Source organism: Palaemon carinicauda, chromosome 40 (assembly GCF_036898095.1).
Source record: "Palaemon carinicauda isolate YSFRI2023 chromosome 40, ASM3689809v2, whole genome shotgun sequence".
In the NCBI taxonomy this organism is placed as follows: Eukaryota; Metazoa; Arthropoda; class Malacostraca; order Decapoda; family Palaemonidae; genus Palaemon; species Palaemon carinicauda.
This window is the reverse complement of record NC_090764.1, coordinates 8089910-8097409: the sequence shown is the minus strand read 5'-3', so window position 1 is coordinate 8097409 and position 7500 is coordinate 8089910.

Here is a 7500-nt window from a genome sequence, read left to right as displayed (position 1 = left end):
CATCTTGCTTTTCCAACTAGGGTTATAGTTGAGCTAGTGATAATAATAATAATAATAATAATAATAATAATAATAATAATAATAATAATAAGATGACTAATTCAATCAAGGTTCCCATTCATCAAAATAACAATAGTAATTAATGTCATTAATGATTTTTCAAAATAATCTGAATACTTCTCTAAGGCTGCTATAAAGTGCAAAAAGTGAAATCCTATTTTAAAGTCATGAAGAAGATTAAATTTTGAAACATTTAAAAATGTAGTCCGAGATTCTCTCGTGGATCAATCAAGGACTGGAATTTCCAGAGGAATTAATGAAGGTTGGTCGCTCACGTTGCTGAAGGCGATAAACGAAGTATTATGAAACTTTCTCGCTTTCTTTAAATAGATAGAAGTTATCAAATAGGAATTGGAGTGTGTTTGGAAAATCAATATACTTTTAATTGTGACCAACTACCTATAGTCCATTTCTTTTAGCGATGCATATTTGCACCGACTCGCGGCGGTGCCCTTTTAGCTCGGAAAAGTTTCCTGATCGCTGATTGGTTAGAATTATCTTGTACAACCAATCAGCGATCCGGAAACTTTTCCGAGCTAAAAGGGCACCGCTGCGAGTCGGTACAAATATGCATCGCTAAAAGAAATGGACTATAAAAGTAGATGGGGCGGGGTTTATGTGTAACATTATTAGTAATATTTAGTTTTCAAATTGAATCAATATTGTGAGTAGGGATACCTTAACATAGTGAAAGGGTTTGTGTGTTGCCATGATCAGATTAGCTTGGTTTGCTGTGAACGATCAGAATAAAGTCTCTCACCATCACCAATCCGCACGGGCCAGCGTGGTGATGAAAACTGGCCAAACGCCAGACATATATATATATATATATATATATATATATATATATATATATATATATATATAGAGAGAGAGAGAGAGAGAGAGAGAGAGAGAGAGAGAGAGAGAGAGAGAGAGAGAGAGAGAGAGAGAGAGAGAGAGAGAGAGAGAAATTTCCAAGCATAAAACGAAAATCAATATAAATTGTCAAGCAATGTCAGATGTCGCTACCATCTTCAATCAAAATACTTAGGCAATATCTCGGTTCAGAATTATTAAAAAAATAAAATGAGAGAGAGAGAGAGAGAGAGAGAGAGAGAGAGAGAGAGAGAGAGAGAGAGAGAGAGAGAGAGAGAGAGAGAGAGAGAGAGAGAGAGAGAGAGAGAGAATTAAAGTTAGCGGAACATGGATTCATATAGACCAAAGTTAGGATCCAAATGGCTTTTTTCCCATCTCAGTAACATTCATTTTCATCTTGGCTTATCCGAAGAGATGGAAGCCAGTTGAAGCTACACCTCGAAGCTGCAGTTGAAGCTGTACCTCGAAGCTGCATGCAAAACGCATCGTTATCATCAAGGAAGGATCAAGAGAAGGATTCCAAAGACCTTAATTAAACATAACAAAGGATCAACGGTGAAGGAGTTTCTCGGGATATTACTGCAATGTGTCATTCTTTCAGTAACACTGGACTTAGTATGAAAGACACATGTGCATAGACTTATCTAAAATTGTGTCTTTCATTTTCTGAATATTGCTAGGGTTTGTGATTATGATTTACATTATACATTACGTCATATTATGTATGATGAAGAATTGAATTCAATGAGAGAGAGAGAGAGAGAGAGAGAGAGAGAGAGAGAGAGAGAGAGATTTACATTATACATTACGTCATATTATGTATGATGAAGAATTGAATTCAATGAGAGAGAGAGAGAGAGAGAGAGAGAGAGAGAGAGAGAGATTTACATTATACATTACGTCATATTATGTATGATGAAGAATTGAATTCAATGAGAGAGAGAGAGAGAGAGAGAGAGAGAGAGAGAGAGACAGAGAGAGATTTACATTATACATTACGTCATATTATGTATGATGAAGAATTGAATTCAATGAGAGAGAGAGAGAGAGAGAGAGAGAGAGAGAGAGATTTACATTATACATTACGTCATATTATGTATGATGAAGAATTGAATTCATTGAGAGAGAGAGAGAGAGAGAGAGAGAGAGATTTACATTATACATTACGTCATATTATGTATGATGAAGAATTGAATTCAATGAGAGAGAGAGAGAGAGAGAGAGAGAGAGAGATTTACATTATACATTGCGTCATATTATGTATGATGAAGAATTGAATTCAATGAGAGAGAGAGAGAGAGAGAGAGAGGAGAGAGAGAGAGAGAGAGAGAGATTTACATTATACATTACGTCATATTATGTATGATGAAGAATTGAATTCAATGAGAGAGAGAGAGAGAGAGAGAGAGAGAGATTTACATTATACATTACGTCATATTATGTATGATGAAGAATTGAATTCAATGAGAGGAGAGAGAGAGAGAGAGAGAGAGAGAGAGATCCACCAGAATTATGAAGTCCTTACCAAATTGGCAAAGATTATCCAGAAAACGAAATTATTTACTATGACAAGCCCACAAAATATTTGAATATCTATCAGGTTTACATATTACCGTATTTTTTTAATATGGTCTTTTCTATTTCTTACTTTCTGACCTGAAATCTTTGAATTATGGAAACTACATTTCAACAATTTTTAAAGATTAGTTTAAAAAACCGGTTAGAATTAACAGAATTTTATAGTTATTGAATAAATAGGACTTGTTTTCACTGGACACTGATAAAAATTAGCCTTATATCTATAAAATTAATCTTTTAGTAAGAATACCAAACACATCATCTGAATATTTTCAAACATTAACTCTTTAACTTTCGATCGTGGCTGAGTCTTTAAAAATACATAAACTTAGTCACTGTCAATTTCATCCTTCATCTGTTGCGTTAGAGATTAACTCACTTGACCAAGCATCTTCCCCAGATGATGCACTGAGAACAGGAATATAGAAAAATTATATAAGAAAATTGCACGATTTTCGTACCCGCAATGCCACGCAATCCTTCGTGTCGTGTCAGTTATTAAAGTCTTCGCATGGAGTGTGTGAAAAGGGTGTGTAGAGAGAAATTTGAAAATCTAAAAGATTTTGCAAGCATAAATGTTCGTGCCTCGTGATTGCCACTTGTATGAACCAAGCATGAGGACTGTGCGAATTCGGAGCAAGCACTGACAACTGTGGCAATACGCGTCAATACTTAATCTGTGCGCGAACAAGTAGTATCTTTGCATAGCAATACTTATTAATGAAGGCTATTTAAAGGTTTAAAGGCCATTCATGATTGGCTAAGGCAAGGGACAGTGATATTGCCCTATGAAACAAAGCAATGCACTAGAGACTGACTATATTATATTTGATCAGCGCCAAGCCCACTCTCCACCCAAGCTGGACCAAAGAGCGCCAGGCATTGGGTCTCTAGAGATTGCAAATGAACCAGGGGAAGGAAGAGAAGACAATAGATTGACAAGATACGAAAATTTGCAGGTATAAACTGGTATAAAAAGGCCATAAACAGACACGTCTGGAAGGAAATGTCCGAGGCCTTTGCCCTGCGGTGGATTACCGACGGCTGATGATGATGATGTTGATATATATATATAAATAAATGAATATATATATATATATATATATATGTATATAATTTATATATATACAATATATATATATGTATATATATGTACATATATAATATATATATGTATATATGTATATATATATATATATACTATATCAATAAGAAGTATAGCTCATCCATAAAACATAAGCTAAAGCTATTTTGATATTTGGTCTATGTTTATCACACTATTAACATGTTTCCTATTATTTCAACCACTGAAAATAATTTATCAAAATTGACGCAACTCCACTTGATGAAGACACGCCCTTTTGAGGTTATCTTGCAAGGGGGGATTTATGAAAAGCTCTCTCTCTCTCTCTCTCTCTACTCCTTCTGAGGAATGCGATTTCATTTCCCCCAAACGTCAGCTTCAAGAGTAAATCTCCATCTCGAAATTATTCATTCTCTCTCCCCCTAAAGGTTAGTGGATTCGCTGCACTATTTTTCCGGACGGTATTTTGATTATAACATTCGTGAATAGCGGAGGTACACTTGGGGGAGGTTTCCAATATGCTCTTTTTTGCAAATAAAATTGCAAAATGTTTTATATCTTTTCAAGAACGTGAAGATGAATAAGATAAGATACATTAATAAATGTATTGTCCTTTTCATTTAAAAATAAAATTGCCAGAACTTACGTAATCTAGGGACGATCGTGAAGATGAATAAGAGAAATTATACATTATTGGTGATTAACAAATGTCTTGTCATTTTCATTTTACAAATAAAATTGAAAAATCTTATTCATTTTGTGATGATTGTGAAGATGAATAAGAGAGATTATTCATAATTACTGATTAATAAATGTCTTTTCATTTTCATTTTACAAATAAAATTCCAAAAATTTAGGTACCTTGTAACTATCATGAAGATGAATAAGATAGATTATACATTCTTACTGATTAACAAATATCTTTTTATTTTCATTTTTACAAATACAATTACAAAAACTTATATATCTAGCGACGATCGTGAAGATGAATAATAGATATTATACATTATTACTGATTAACAAATGTCTTTTCATTTTCATTTTACAAATAAAATTCCAAAAATTTATGTTTCTTGTTACTATCATGAAAATGAAAAAGATATTATACATTCTTACTGATTAACCAATGTCATTTGAAATGAGAATCACCATAATATGAAATTGGAAATTAAGGAAAGGGTGATAATCATGATAATCATATTAATTAAATAGAATGATCTTTCTGTTCAACAATTGGTACTACCAATGTTTCATACTGGCTTTCCTAGCTATGATATATCTGTATCTATTATTTATTACATTTTCTTACTAATAAATGATAAAGAACACCAGCTTTATTCTTTCATTTATTCTAATTTCAATGTCCTCCTTTATTATGCTAATTATTTACTTGTTTCTTATAAGGGTAGCAAAGGGGTAAGATTTGCAACTCATTATGTTATACTTTAACAACATTTTAGCTTACGGTTTTACATAGTAATATATGTATGCATATATTGTATATATAAACATATATATATATATATATATATATGTATATATGTTATATATATATATATATATCTATATAAACGTATATTTACATAGATATATATATATATATATATATAAATATGTATATATATAAACATAAACATATATATACATATAATATATATATATATATATACATATATACAGTATATATATATATATATATACTGTATATATGTGTGTATATATATATATATATATATACATATATATATAGCCAGACAATTACTCTTCTCTTTATCATGTGAAGAGAGAGAGAGAGAGAGAGAGAGAGAGAGAGAGAGAGAAGAAAAAACTCTTTCTAAAAAAAAGTATGCCCTACAAAAGACAACCCTTTCATTTGAAGCACACATCCACAGCCTCGACACAATCGTTCAAACAATTTCGTCTGCTCCTTGTAATGTTCGAAGACAAGAATAAAATAGATTTTCCTTTTCTGTTCTATTTTCTATTCTCTAACTAGATTTTGCTTCCCGCAGGTCGTCCTACATTTCATATTCTCTTTTCTACAGAGCAACGAGCTGGAAATGATTTTAGTTGTCTTAGTAAGGGGCTGGGGAAAACGAAATCTTGTTCTTTATGTAACGCGGTTTATATATTATATTACACGTTTTGTAACGTGCTGTAGTTGTATTTTAACCATAAACGTTTATATATTCCTGCTTTATTATCTCCGTCAACGAATTTGGAAGGAAATTATGTTTTCACCCCTGTTTGTGTTTGTTTGTGTGGGTGTTTGTTTGTGAACAGCTTCCTGGCCACAATTTTAATCGTAGAGTAATGAAACTTGTAGGGATTAACTGTTATGCAAAAAGCTGAAAAATATTTAATTTTAAAAGGTCAAGGTCAAAGATCTAGGTCACGGTCAAGCTACTGTACATGTACAATTCACGTAATCAGCCATAAGTTTGGACATCGATGTCAAAGACATCAAACTGAGTTCATATTTGAGTTTATGAAAATCCACACCTATTAATACAAGTTAAGGACAAAGGTAAGGTCAAGGTCGAATAATTGGTCAAGAAATAAGTTGCTACGGCGGAGGTCTACACTCTACTGAGTGCTCCTCTAGTTATAACTAGAATCATTTGGAGAATAGTGTAGAACGTGGATAAATTCTTTGCGAAAAGAGAGCCAGATAGAATTCCTAAGCTCACAAGGATGTTCTCCGATATGCCTTCATATTTCTAATTGACTTTGTCCATCTTTTAAGATATCCTCATGTCTCTATTTTCCTCCTAAAAATCTCCATGCTTCATTATTTGATAGTTTTTAGGATATTTTATTCAATCTGAATCGAAATTCTAGGCTCTATTTGTCTAGTACAGTGGTGAAGTGATCGCCTAGCATTTGCATGGCAGCAGATCGATCCCAGCCAGGGATCGCGAGTTTAAGCTGTTTACTGGGGAGGCCACTGCTGTACTTGGGCACCACAGTGCAGGATTGGGCTTATCCGGCTTACGTTCTGGTGAGCATCTATTCTGATGAAACTAGAACTAAAAACAGACACCTTTATATTCTACTGTATTATTACAATTAGTTGCACCTGATAAGGCTTGAAATAGGTTTTAATCAATTTCAGAACAAGGACTTCTGGTGAAGAGTGGGACTAAAGACAGTACTTCATTCTTGCTTTAATAACTTAGATAGACAGTAAGAGGATTCAGTATTAATCCATTTAACTGGTCATTTCAATAAGATAATCCTAATATTTTTTTCAGTGAGCCGTCAAAAAGGAAGTTACCATAGATACTAATCCTATTACGGCAAGTTTTTTTTTCGATACCATTAAAGGTTTTAAAGGTTTATGGCTAGTAATAATAATAATAATAATAATAATAATAATAATAATGATAATAATAATAATAATAATTATGAATGGCAGAGGCAAGGGACAGTGACATTGCCCTATCCAGCAGGACAACACCCTAGAGATTGACCATATATTCATATGCTCAGCGCCCAAGCCTCCTCTCTACCCAAGATAGGACCAAGGATGGCCATACAATGGCTGCTAATGACTCGGCAGATAGATGTGTAGGCTCCGCCAAACCCCCCATCCTTAGTTCACAAGGATGGTGAGGTTGCAGCTACCAAAGAAACTAAAGACTTTGAGCGGGACTCGAAGCCCATCCTGGCGATAACCAGTCATGGAACCACATCGGCCACCACAGCATCTAAAACTACAAGAATTTTCTTTCTTGATGAATTATTTGTCCCTGCAACAATATTCCGCTTACAGTGTACATTGCAATACACACTGTAGACAGAATATAAGCCTTTTTTGAATGGCATCTTTCGACCCAAATTTGTTTTCGATTTTTTTTTAGTTTTAATTCATTTGGACTCATCTCTTTCAGGCATTTATTCAACTTTATTTCAATAGT